This window comes from Passer domesticus, chromosome 2 (genome assembly GCF_036417665.1).
Source record: "Passer domesticus isolate bPasDom1 chromosome 2, bPasDom1.hap1, whole genome shotgun sequence".
Classification (NCBI taxonomy): Eukaryota; Metazoa; Chordata; class Aves; order Passeriformes; family Passeridae; genus Passer; species Passer domesticus.
Window position 1 is genome coordinate 72,690,810 of NC_087475.1, and position 13,664 is coordinate 72,704,473.

The 13,664-nt window shown below is 40.0% G+C and overlaps 1 long non-coding RNA gene across 1 annotated transcript in view; it reads right to left on the reverse strand.

Moving 5' to 3' along the window:
- LOC135294233 (uncharacterized) overlaps positions 1–13,664 on the reverse strand; it is a 65,022-nt gene that overhangs the window by 22,493 nt on the left and 28,865 nt on the right. The window contains exons 3-4 of the long non-coding RNA XR_010356381.1: positions 12,117–12,256; positions 7,864–7,979 (exon numbers count right to left, since the gene is read on the reverse strand). This is a non-coding gene — a long non-coding RNA (uncharacterized LOC135294233). The remainder of the gene's footprint in view (positions 1–7,863; positions 7,980–12,116; positions 12,257–13,664) is intronic.

The window sequence follows — 13,664 nt, forward strand, 5'->3', positions numbered from 1 at the left end:
TCCACATGTCCTGTCCTTGTGCTGGAATTGCTGGAGTGGAAATCAGAGCTGCAGCCAGTATACTTTAAAGCTTTTTTCACTTAACAGACCACTTAGTTTACACAAATTGCATACTTGCTGGTTTCACCTGTCCAAATTGCAAAAACAAACATCTACAAAAGAGCCAAAGTAAAATCCGAGCATGCATTCAGAAGATGAATGGCACCAAAAAGTAGCTGTTTGTGGATAGAGAGCATTTACACTTGCATTCAGTGCAGAGTTATCAATGTGACAGCTTCCTTTTGTTACTGCTATGTATTGGCTTTGATTACAAACCACCACAGAGCTGAAGGCTAAGAAAAACTTCCACATTTCCCAAATTATTTCTGGAATACGTGAAGGTCAAAAGGTCGGATTCTGCTACACAGCACACCCACCAGCTGACACCAGTGAAGCAGCTCCCTTGTGGGAGAGCAGGCTGGCCAGAGCCCAATACATTAAGGTTTTAAAGAAAACTTTTTTACAGGTTACACCAGCTCGCCGAAAATGCTACAAGGAAAGGGGGGAAAAATTATATTTATTCTGGGTAAAATCTCCCCATTGAGTAGTCATGGGTCTGAGCGCTACAGGAGGTCTTTTTAATAAAAAGTGTGATTTCTGCTAGTAACTATACTTTGAATATCTCTGCTCCCATGAAGTTGCATCTCCTCCCCAGTCTCAAAAGACCATGAGTTCCTCCTCATCAGCCTCCATCACCTCCTTTCAGATAGTCCTCTCCTGCTGTAAATGTGGCTGTCAAAGCAATTCCACAGTAGGCATGTGATCAGCACCCAGGGGAACATTGCAGTTCCAGAACCCCTTCTTGCATGTGCAGTTTTCTCAATCCCACTGAATTTTTTTTTTCTTCTCCCTGTCTTTCTCCAGGTTCTCTCCTTCATATTTATTGCAGAACAGCAGACTCTCTACCATAAAGCAGGAAGAAAATAGAGTCCATCACTAAATGCGAGCACTGGCTTTATTCCTTCTGCCATTGGACCCCATATGTGCTTTGCTTTTCATGCTCTCATGTAATGGAGGGTTCAGGTGTTTCTGAAGCTGCTGCCAGGCTCTAAAAGCAGAGAGATACAAATGTGAGGTAAAAAGAATCCTTCGATCCCTAGCTGCAATCGCAGATAAAGCTGGGAATTCTCCAGCGCACACCAAGCAGCTGCTGCTGTGAACTGGCTCCAGGGATGTACTTTGGTGCATTCTTGGCCTGACTTAGTGCCTCATTCTAACTCAGTTTTCAACCACAGTCATCCTTGTGCTGGCTCATTATTACAGCACAATAAAAATAAAATGTTTGGACAGAACTGAAACTTCCTCCTAGCTGTTGCTCTCATTTGCATAGCAGGCTATTATCCTGTATAAAAGCTGGCAGTTGTTTCCATCCTATGGCTTCTCTGATTTTCCTGTCAGATTATGTTACCCTCTAATGCCCTTTGTGTACCTCTAGTACAATTAACAGTGTGGTTACTTGATCTCTGAATAGCAAAAGTCATATTCAACTCAGCAGGAGTCAAGCAAAAGAAGCATAAGATCTTCTAGCCTTGATCTGGTTAATTGACTTGCTAAATCAGATAACACTGAATTATCATATGAACAATGTTCTTAAGTATTTTTCTTGTATTTTTTTATTGTAACCATTAGGAAAACATATGCTTATGTGATTAAAAAATGTGTGGGTATTTATGCAGTTAAAGGGAATGAATTAGACATGTGTTTTAATTTAGATATTAGGCGGCATTTCAGCATTTAATGCAGTGAGTTGCATCTGCTCTTCACACAGATTGTTTTTCTTTGAATTTCTGAATAAAATGGATAGAAAAGGAAACAATTACAAGCAAGACATTACATTCCTCAAAACTATAAAACTCTCTAGCTTGTGAAAATATGGATTCTTCATTTCAGATCTTGCTCAGCAACACACTTTCAAAATACAATCATTCTTAAATGTTAAAGCCATTGATTCTAGCCACTTGAGTGGAGGCCCTCTGACCAAAATATTAAGGAAAACTCATTCCTTCATCTTTATTTGGTGTTTACATTACAGCTCTGGGCCTTAATGGCATATTTGAGGAAACTGATACCTTCCAAAATCATCTTTAAGCAAAAGACAGCCAAAGAGCTTCTGCAAACAGAAACTAAAATAAAAGAATAGATGAGAGCCTGTGCAGGAACTGTGAAAGACTTCTGTAATATACTATCTTTTAGGAATATACAATCTTTTAGGAACAGCTCTCAACGTTTCCCAAGCTGCACAAGCCAGCCTGCCAAAGGACACCTGGGTGCAGGTGTCAGAAGACACTGACACAACCTTACTCTGACCAGAACTGCACAAATGAGATCCAGGCCTTAGGTCAGCCTATCCATTCTTGATTAGGATTTCTGTCAATGCCCTCAATAACATCATTACATTAATCCCCCAAAGATGCTGCAGTACTGCAACATTTAAATTTTGCTATCCTTGTAGGTCCAGAACAAGAGACATCTTACATATTATTCATATAGTCTTGGGCAGTGCATATCTAGAAATGAATACAGCAATTAAAAGTATTTAGAAATCCCGTATTGAAGAAATTCAGAGCTAGTTGGTTTTCACAGTGATCAGACTGTAAAGGAATTAACTGCATTTAAAAAGAGAAATATTGGTGAGAGTTCAAGTGAGAAATAGTCTGAGATTTTTGGCCTGGACTGCTTTGTTTTCAAATAATTGTGTTTGCTTCCCAGAGCAGGTGAGGAATAGGAATGTGGAGAAGAGTGATCAAATTTCATCCAAAAAAATACTGAGGAATAAAAGCAGCCATTACATTAATCCTCATCTTCAGAAAAATTCCACTTCATGTCAGCAGTTGGTAAAAGGAGTAGGCAAAAGGTGACAACGGGGTAATCTGCCCTTTCCACGTCCCTAAACCCCATGAAAAACCCACCATCCTTGTCTCTGCCAAGATTTAAGCTTTTAACCCTTCAGGTAATGTACTGGAGTTACACTCTGCTCAAAGGAGAAAACCATGTTTTCCCCAGCTGGAAATTGTCTTGGCATCCTGTTGCCATCCTGGTGACCACTTGTATCAGTGATTGCACTCACTTATATTTTTTACTTGCAGGTAAAACCTCTGAGTGTACGGCCTAAAATAATTTCTTTTATCTTGTTGGGAAGACTTCTGCCAGCCATCTAAGGGTTAGGCACCTCATCCAAATATGTGGCCCAGGCACGTGTGACAAGGTTCATCTCTCCCCACCCTAAATGATAAGCTGGCTCAACTCCAGAGGGACCTCCATCTTTGCACTGGTTATAGAGCATGCTGGACCACTAGCTTAAACCGGACTTGCAGCTTTTTTTGACACCTAATGCTTGAGCAAATGGATGCCACCTCCCTGACTTGTGTGGTCTTCAGACAGCCTCCAGCTGCTCTAGTACCATTTCTTCTGAAGTGTCCTGGCCACTGTACAGTGGCCAGAGTAGATTGTACCTACATTATTGAGAAGGTGTCATGGCATTATAGACCACTGTGGCAGCAGAAGCATCTGGCTATTGAACCATGCTTGATGTGATCTTGATGGATTTTGTAAGTCCATGTTCCCTTTTTAGGCTATGTTTATGCAAAATGTACATTAGAGTAACTTTAACACCTTAATTGATATTATCTGAGGTGTTGAGTTTACCCCTGATCTTTAGCAAAAGGAGCATACAGCCAACAAATTTTTGAAAGAGAAGGTCAGCTGAGCTTGTTTTCATGAAAGGCATATCTAGAAAATCTCTTCTAAAACAGAGTACTCACTGAATTGAAAGCCATCTGATTCTGAAACAATATTCCAATCCAAACAAACTGATCTTTAAATTGGACCTTGCAACTACTTTTGCAAAATCAGGCCTGACATTGAGGTACATCTGGTGAGCACGAAGTCAGATTATTTTTTTCTGTGCATGAGCATTCCAGTAAGTTTGCAGATGAACTCTAAGCTCTGGTGCAATTTAAGAGCTGTAGACTGAATACACTCTTTTCAGTCTCTGCCAAACACCAGCTTGCTGCAGGATTAACATATACATAATGTACAAACCATAGCATGTGTCTGAAGGGACAGTTCACCATAGTTCTTAGACCACAGCAGAGCCATGACAGACTTTCCAGTCACCCCTAGACTTGCCCACAAGTTAAAAAAGACTGAGGATGGAGTGGGCTAGGGACCTAGTCACTAGACCCTCCCCAGAGACAGTAGAAGGAGACAAGCTCTGCTCTGGGGTAACAAATCTTGGATGGGATAGGATGGAATGGGAGTAACCACCTTCTGGAAGTGTCTATTCACTGTTCTTTGTGCAGAGATTGAAGACAACTATTTCAGGAGAGACCTCTGACTTTTAAACGGCATCTGTCAAGATGAAACCCATCCATCCCTGGACAGGAGAAGCTCACATTCCTGTTTTTTTCAGCCAGCTTGTTTGTCTTTGCCCTGAAATGAACTCCCATTAATCTCAGAGTAAGTTGTGGCTGAGAAGTAGTTTGTGAATCTGTTTTTTATCTTTGCCACCTTTCAGCTCTCATTTACAAGCTTCCAGCTCAGCCTGGGTGCCTGGCCATGTCCATGTGTGTAGGCATCCTACCAGGCATGCCAGGACCCTTCTCAAGAGAGGGAACTCAGCCACCAAGCTGTGTAGACACAGCCTTTGGTATCTCACTAGAGAAAGGGCAAGAGAGACTTTATATTCCTGGAATTGCCTTGCTTCCTTACAAGAATATCTCTAGTTGTACTTATTTTCTTGAGGTTTTTTTTCTTCCTGGAAAGTTTTTCTCTTTGTTTTTATTCACTCATGAGAAAGGGGAAAGAAACAACCGCCATAGGGCTAGGACATGAAGGGATGCATGTAATTTGGCAAAGACTGAGTGCTGAACCTAAGTACTGCTGGAATCATAATATTTACTAAATTTCATATTAAAGGCAATACCCCAAGCTCAATTTATTCTGTATTTTGTTAGTCCTGGCTATTAATAGCCTATATGACACCCATATGATCAAATAAATCTGGCCACTGTGGAGAACCCTGTGGAAGTGGCTCGGTTGTGCTGTGTGTGGGCTGAGTTTATGAGCAGGTTTCGAGGAAGCTATTCAGGGCTTTCACCACTCTCCAGGGAGTGCCTTGCACAGCAGTTTTTGGGGTAGGGGGAGAGAAGGGAACTGAGACCCCCTCTGTGGTGGCAATACCTCTGCCAGCCCAGGGCCAGAGTGAGCCCAGGACCTTTGCTGTCCAGCCCCAGTGATAAAATACCTGGCCATAGCGAGCAGTCTCTACCCCTGAGGGAGAATTTAATTCTTTGTTTGCAATTTTATTTCATTCCATTTTGAAGCAGTGAAAGAGTAAGACAAGCTGGTAAATAAAATCTCAAGTTGCTTATTCAGTTTTTGCTTCTTTTCATTTTGTCTCCTAGAAACTAAGGGCAAGTTAGTCAGTTAAGACTAGAGCTTGGATAATTAGGCTTTTACAATTATTTCTTTTTCTTAGCAACAGAGTACATGGCAAAGTATTAATAATATTCCTTGCTAAGGCTCAAAAAAATATTCTTTTCCTGCAGTTAAGCAAGGCACTCTTTTTTAAATAATTTTGCCTATGAAATTGTTAATGAGATTTTAAAATGTTCTGTGCTTTGCCTTCCCCCAAGAGACCTTGGCTAAGTACTACTTCAGATAATGGCAAAACATACAAGTAAGTTGCTAAAGGGACTACCCCAGCACTGAATTTACTGCAAAACAAACAAAAGTGGCATAAGCAAATAGGTGATCTCTTGAAAAAGGCCCCAGCAGGGCAAAGATTTGAGATTTTTTTCATTGGTTTCTCTGGTTCAGAAAGCTTAATTTCTCAGCAAAAAACTAGCCATGCATGGCCAGGCAGTAGCAACTAGGCATGCTAACAAAATAAGCAATTTTAAACCATTCAATCAAGCTAGCCATGGGGAGTGGATGAAAAAGACATTTTTAAAAGCTGTTCTGTGAACTTGAAGTGTCTTTTTTCATTCCTCTGGTCTCCAGATTCCATCCAGGACACGTCTTTGCATGTCAGCAAAATCCAGATGAAATCTCAAAGACTGAAATTCTCTGCTGGGGGTTTAGGCGGAACTTGAGTGGTCGTAAACCTTGAATGGGCTGCTTCACAGGAGGAATTTCATTCACAGAGTTCCTTTGCCATATTATTAAGTATCTTTTATTTACATTTTGTAACAATATCTTCTGCCTGTACCATGAAAACTCTTAGCAACTTTTAAACAATGGACCTTACTGTATAATGTTCTTTTTAAAGATTCCTGAAATGAACTCTTTACACTGTATGTATTAGATAACTAATATTGTACAACAACTTTTTTGACTGCATGTTTTTCGAAGAGCCACAGGAGTTCATTCTTCCCATGCATCTCATTGGAACATATCTCAGAACCATTCAGCATGTTCAGATCAGCAAGGTTGTCATGAATGAAGAAATAAGAGTTTTAAATTGCAGTCCTACCACCTGAGAAATACACTAGCTTTAAGACTTAGCAGGGTGTTTGCATTCCTGTCATGAAACCCTGAACATCCATTTAAGCGTAGGGCTCTGCCTGAAATACAGCATTTTGTGGGATTACTTGCATGGATCACAGCATGGCTGATGTACAGATGAAGTGGCATTTGCTTTGTACCTTTTATGTTAGATCTGACTCTGGAATTTTACCTCCCAAAGTGGTAAAATTGACAGTTCACATGAGCAATGCTCACATCCTGTAAGCAGCAAGTTGAATTGTCAATACATAAAGACAGAAGTGTGTATGCTATGATGCTGCTCTGTGCACATGGGCTTGGCTGGACTGGCTGCATTTCCCCAGGATGATCAGGCTATACTCACTAGATATGTAAATGTAAAAAAAAAAAAATCTAATTTCTTAATGTTGTCTAAAGGCAACCACTTCTGTGGTATGAAACTGATCTATCAAATATATCCTGTGTATGACTTAGTTAAAAATTTCCTTTAGAAGTGGTTTATATGGGAAATATATGGGAAATATATTAAGGTGTCATGTATGGGTATTTCAGATTAAATTAAGGAAAAACATGAATCCATGCACATGAAAAAAACAAAGGTAAAACAGGGGCTTGTGGAAATCTCCAAGAAATGGGTTTCCTTCTCTGTATCATTTTTTCATTATATTCTGGAGTAGGTTTCTAAAGGCTGCCACAACCAGCAGGCTCAGCAACAGCCACAGTTAAACTCCTAGGATGGAGGACTATGCCATGTTCAAATAGGTTTGAGTACATTCTGCTCATCTCTGTTCTTGGCATTTGGTGTCTGGAGAGACATTAGTACTGGTCCTTTTCAGGGTTTCCTCATCATTTTTCAGTCCCACACTTCTAATATCCTTGTAATTGCCTGCCTTTTCCAGATGCAAGACAAAGCACGTCTTGAATTTGGCAGAATAGAATCCAGTAGCTGTTTTTTCTTTAGAGTGTTTTGCCTAGCTGCAGCACAGAGCAGGCAGTATAAAACCCCTTTCTGTTTCAAACTGAGTCTCTCTTTTGTTTCTCATAAGTATGTACTTATTTCTGCCATCACACAAGACCCAATATGAAAGTAGATGCTACTAAAAATCAACACCTCTAAACTCTGCTTCATTACAGCAGCAGACAGACAAGTTGTACCAGCAGAAGGGCTCAGATATGCTGATTGGTGTTATAATTAATGATGAATATTTATTTTAAAAATCCTAAACTCAGGATATATCTGTAATTTTTTTTCTCAATTATTTTTCTTTCCTTTATATGTAATCTCCCACTGTCTAAAATACTTTCACTCAGTCATGGATTTTAGGATCCTGTTCTAACCTGCTTCCTTTGCTCTTTTTGAAGAGGGTTAAATTTCATCCACTTCATGTAGCATGCTTTGACACTTCAGTTGCTACAATAGAAGATGGAAAGTAGGCAATGCATATTCACAGCTCCTGAAACAAAAGAAAGCAGTAAAAGACATTGGAATTGCAAAACATGGCAAGAAAAAACACAGTTTTCCCCGAAGGGATAGGAAGTACTATTTTTATCTTTGTATGGAAGAAGGTGATGCTGCAGTCACCTAACACATTAGCAAGATTAAATGTTGATGATAGTACTCTTTGTCAGCCTTGAGAAGGTGAAAAAGGCACCTGACAGTCACATGAGGAATGCAGAATGGTGGCAATGAAAACAACTACATACTTGCCACCCCTAGTTTGGAAGCCTGCTGGAAAAATCCAGAAATCTTCAGCTGTAGGCTGAAGACGTACTCTGCTCTGTTATAACTTCATAAATCTTGTTGTTGAGATAGCTGTGAATTATTTGCACTCCTGTAAGTCAAACTGGAATCCACAAATGTGCATTCACAGTGTTACCTGAACAAGAACTGGTGAAACCACCCAAAATGATGAAGAAGCCAAAAGCCATTGTTCAAACATTTGTGGGATAACCAGGCTCTGGAAATATTCTTAAAATTGTGTTCTTATTTTTATCTTAGGCCACACAGAAAATAAGAAATTATAAAGATATATTACATAGAAGTGATTTCATTGCAAAATGAGAATAAACTAAAACATATCTGCAAAACTCATTTTATTATGCTACATTTTTAATATCTAAAAAGAAACAGTTGTTTATTCAGATTTGATGATAACATTGACTCACCTACCATGCAGCAAACCAAAGATTTCACTAATGTGTTTGTTTTGAAGAACTAACTCACAAAACAAAAAGTCCTTTTAGTGGCAATAACATTTTACAATCGCAGAAGGGCTGTCATTTTTCAGTCTGGGAACACAAAATAGCACTTTGTGTTTACCATGTTCATAGTCATCAATCTAAGTACCCTGGAGTGGAAGACTTGAAAGGCTTTACATATAAGCTGCCTCATACAGCGTCGCACATGTTTCCTCATTTGATATAAATAGCTTCTGGTTGTTCTTTTCTCCACTTGGCTTCACCTCTTCTGAGGTCAGGTATTGTGCTGATCTCGTGCGTGATGAGGGAGGTCAGCCATGGCCATTTGGAGATGCACAGGCTGACTCAGAGCATGAATCACATTATAAAGAAGACTGTCTCTCAGCTTTTACAAAAAATTCTCACTAATTTCAGTAAAGCTTCTTCTTAACAGCAGGCACTTGAGAAAAATGAAACTGGACTAGGCTTGTTGCTTCTATTGAGAGTACATCTCCTTAAGGCAGATGAGATATGTCTCCTTAAATATGTCACCTCTGGGTCATATCTCCTTAAGATATGTCCATGAGGTGCCTGGTGTTATGGTTTAGCTGTATAGCCCTGCACCTCCAAACATTTCATTTCTTCCCTGCAAGAACAAGTGCAGAAGCAAATAAACTGAGGTAATAAAAAGAGGATCACTGGACTCCTTTGACCCCCTCCCAGACCAAATGGCTAAAATGGCCAGCCAGCCATAAACAAGAGTTGAGTGACTGATCTGTACAACATTTGTTCCATGACATGGGATGACGCATGGGAACCACCAAATCCACTGAAAGGAGAGGAAAAGTTTGGAGATGCAATCAACCTGAGATCAGGAGAGATGGATTCAGATCCTGACTTTGCCACAGGCATCTTCTGTGACATCAGATAAATCACACAATTTCCCTGTGCTCCAGTTTCTAGCCATGGCATCAAGATAACCCAGGAGGTTCACAGAGAAGGGCTGACCACAGGCTGGTCCATGATCTTCCATTAGCATCTTGGTGCCCTGCATTCACACACATACTGCAAGAACCACTGTGCTTGATTTAAGCTCTATTTTTTCTCTTTTCTGCTTGTTTTGTTCAGCAGCAGATCCATCTGTGCAGCGGTCAGCCCTTCCTACCTGCAGTGCCAAGGCAAGATCTCACAGGCAGCATCGTACTGTGAGCAGCAAAGAGGACGTGCCAAAGGGTCAGTCTAAAGGCTACACCATGATGCAGGCACCCACAAGAGCCATGTGGGAGTTTAGTGATGTGCAAAATTGCTGGGCAACTGCCTGTGCTCAGGGTGGCCATAACAGTGTCAACTCTGACAACGCAGAGTAGCACACTGAAGTAGGTTCTTTGGGTTTGGCTGATGTCCCTCCACAAGCACTGCTGCATCAGTGTCATTATTTTTAGCACCAGACAGGCAGATCCCTTCTCCCAGCTCAGGGTTATGGTAGGGAAATAGGTGTGGGGATGTGAAATGGGTAGCTCAGCCATAAAGTGGCACCAGCTACTCCAAGCCTGCAGGTTTGAAGAGGCATTGGCCAAAATGCTTTCCTCAGGAAATCTGCAGCCCTCGAAAGAAGAGGGTGCACACACACACCCCCAGCTCAGGGGCCTGGGCTTGCTTTGCAGCCTACTCAGTGCCAGCAAATATGTGGGAGTGAAATTCAATTGTTCAACACCACAATCATCTCATTCAGTCAGAAAACCAGCCTTCAGACTAATCCTCCTCAGAGACAAGTTACGAGGAAGGTTCCAGCTTGTAATGTTGTCATTTTGGTTACACACATGAAGACAAGAAAAGGAATGGCTTGACTTGAAGTGTTCAGCACCTGCAGCTCCTGTTGACTTGACTGGTATTTCTGACTACTTGACAATTCAGAAAACAAGACTGATCCTTTCACAGCAGGAAAGGGCTCTCTTTTTCTTCCTTGTATGCAGAATTCACATGTAAGTTATATAGAAACTTTAAAAAAAAAAGTTTAGGGCTGAAATCAAGCAGATCATCTTCAGCCCAAAAGTGCAGTTATCAGCACACAGAGATATAGATAATTGTAGAAGTCTCCACTTACAGTTTTGTACTGTGTGCCACCACAGTACAAAAAAATAAATTATACAACTCTGATTATTACTATAAGAAGCTCTTGCAGCTGCAGTAAGTGATTACACCAGTGAGAAGACTGTTAAAGACTCATTTAACTTCATCTAACTTCATCTCCTCACTAGTCTCCCTGGGATTTTTTGCTTTGTTATTCTTTCAAGTAAGTGTAAACTGGGGGTTTTGCCTTTTACAGACCCAATGTTCAACTCCATTTTTGTATCTCAAAAAACCAGCAACTTCTGATTTAAACAGCTCTGAGCAGGCATTCATAATTGAATTCCACTACAATTTTTGAATAAAACCACAGATAGGCTGTTTGTTTTTTCAGGCTAAAATTAGTTATAGCCACCAATACAAATGGTCTGCATTCATGCAGGTTTGTGTAGTGGGCTGCCCGCAGCACCAGCATGGTGCCAGATACAAACTTAAACTAGTAATTTGGAAAGATTTCAACATCAGCCTTCCCGATTTCCCCGTCTAGGGGCCTTTTGAGTAATTAAAGATTACCCAGCTCTTGCTGGAGGCCACCAATGCATTAGCTAGAGTCAACACCAAGCTTTGGAAAAGTGTGGCTACCTGTATTTAGTCTCAGTATTCCATAAGTTGTGAAAGAGTGACAGAGCTGGTGGCAGGGAAGAAGCAGTTTCCCCTGGCAGGTGCCACTGGTGAGGTTTTACAGCTGCTTCAGGGCAGGATGACAAACAAACTGGAAAAATGCCAGAGGAACCTATCAGAAAATGTTGCAAGTTTTATTGGAAATTCTTCCCTCTGAAAGTAGTTTTTGATGCTGCTTTACCAAAGTTGAAGGGCATCCTAAAGCAAGGTTTGGTATTCCTTGACATTACCATGAGAGATGTGAGCAACTCAGTACAATGTGTGTTTGAGTTTGCAGATGATCTCCAGCTGACAGAGACTTCATGCCTCTAAAAGGGTAAGCATTCAAAAATATCTCTAATAATAGGAGAAAGGATCTTAAAAAAACAGAATATAGGGTTCCAGAAGGTACAGAGTTACAAAGCTAAGGAGCAATAGCAAATCCCTCAAGTGTGAGAGCCCAATGAGCAAAGGCAGTTTAGACAAAGGTTCCTCAGAAGAATATCTGCATTCTACAGTAGATCACAAGGTGAACATTAGCCTGTTGATGTAAAAAGAAAAATAAAAACCACTGAAGCATATAGTAAAATTATGTGTGAAGCCTTAATTAGTCTTCTACAGTCCTCAGCAAAAAAAATGTTCTTGTGAGAGTACAGCTCAATTCCCACAGATGTATAAGCTCCTACCTGTTTGGACTTCTGCAGTGAAGAAGAACACACTGACATGACACAAGATGCACCTTCTGTCCAGGGTAGGGGAATAAACCAATTTCTGCTTCAGTTCACTGGCAGCTCCCAGCACAGCAGCAGGAGGTTGTCTTGTCTAGCTGCAGAAGAGAATCAGTTGATATAGATAATCAATGCTCAGCTGCCCAGTGCTGGAAACATTAGTGCCAGGTAGTAAATAATGTCTAAATAGTCTGTTAATAAAAGCCATTAATAACTAATTGGAAAACAGAATCAGCTCATAAATTATTCTTAAGTAGAAATAAGTTTTATTTGAAGCTGCTACAATTTACAAGAGATAATGTGAGCTCTGTTGCCAACTACTTTCCAGACTCTGCATTTCCACCATTCATAGCCCAGTGTCTTTTGTATTCAGTTTTTTTGAAAGAACCACAAGAAAAAGGTGTTTATGTGAGATAAGGCACCAAAAGTCTATAATCTGAGTGGTTGTCTGCCCTGCGGTGAACACTAAGTGTAGGCTAATTTTCAAAGGCTCTAAACAAAATATTGCATATTGTATGAACTGCTCAGCAAAACCAAATTTATGCAAAAAAAAAAAAGCTGCTGCTAAACCAGTTTTTTTACCGAGTCCTGAGTTGCTCTCTCCTTCCCTTTCAAATACAATTTATGTAGTTCCTGAAAGCTAAGACACCAAGAGGCATTGCCCTTTGGTAAATCCCAAAATGTCATGTGGTACAGTATGTAAATTTGGATATACAAGATACCTGAGAGCAAATTGTGAACCCTAACTCAGGGAAATCCCACAGTATATTAATTTCATGTGATGGGATAGTAGAGAAATTTAAGGAGCTTCTACTGGAAGCATAGGAACCCCTTTTAATCGTGGATTGAGTAAATGTCTTGTTCTGCCATGTACCTGACCCAGCAGCCTGGAGAGAGGCAGTAGCAAACACGCCACAGGCAGGTACAATTAATCTTGCTTTAAGTAGCTATGAAGCAAAATGCCAAAGAGAACATTCCTTCCTATCCCTAAACATATTTGTATAACTTTTAAGACTTTAAAACACCTGAAATCCAGAAACTGTAGTAATAGGGAAACATTTCTGGTATGATAGTTTTTAAGCGTTTAATATTATGCAAAGATGACAACATTCTAGAATTATTTTTACAAGTATGTAGAGGTGATTACCACTTACTTAAGTCTACAGGATTTTTCCACAATGGGATCTTTGGCTGAGAAAATCAATTCCAAAGTCCAAAGTTTGTGTCAAGCGATTAAACAAAACTGTGCAATGTTACTGTGAGACTGGACTGGTGTTGGCATTAGGATCATCAATGATAAATCCATCTTTAACCTGTTTAAAAACTCTTTAAAAAAGCAGATCAATTATTATTTTTCAACTATTTTTATGAAAATTAATATTTCTACAGAGAATTTTTTTTTTGTTGATTTATAATTTATTTCAACTGGCAAAATCCCTTAGGTACAAAAATGTAAATATTTACCTAGCCACAAGTGCTTTTACTAAGTCTCTCTTCAGGGAAAAA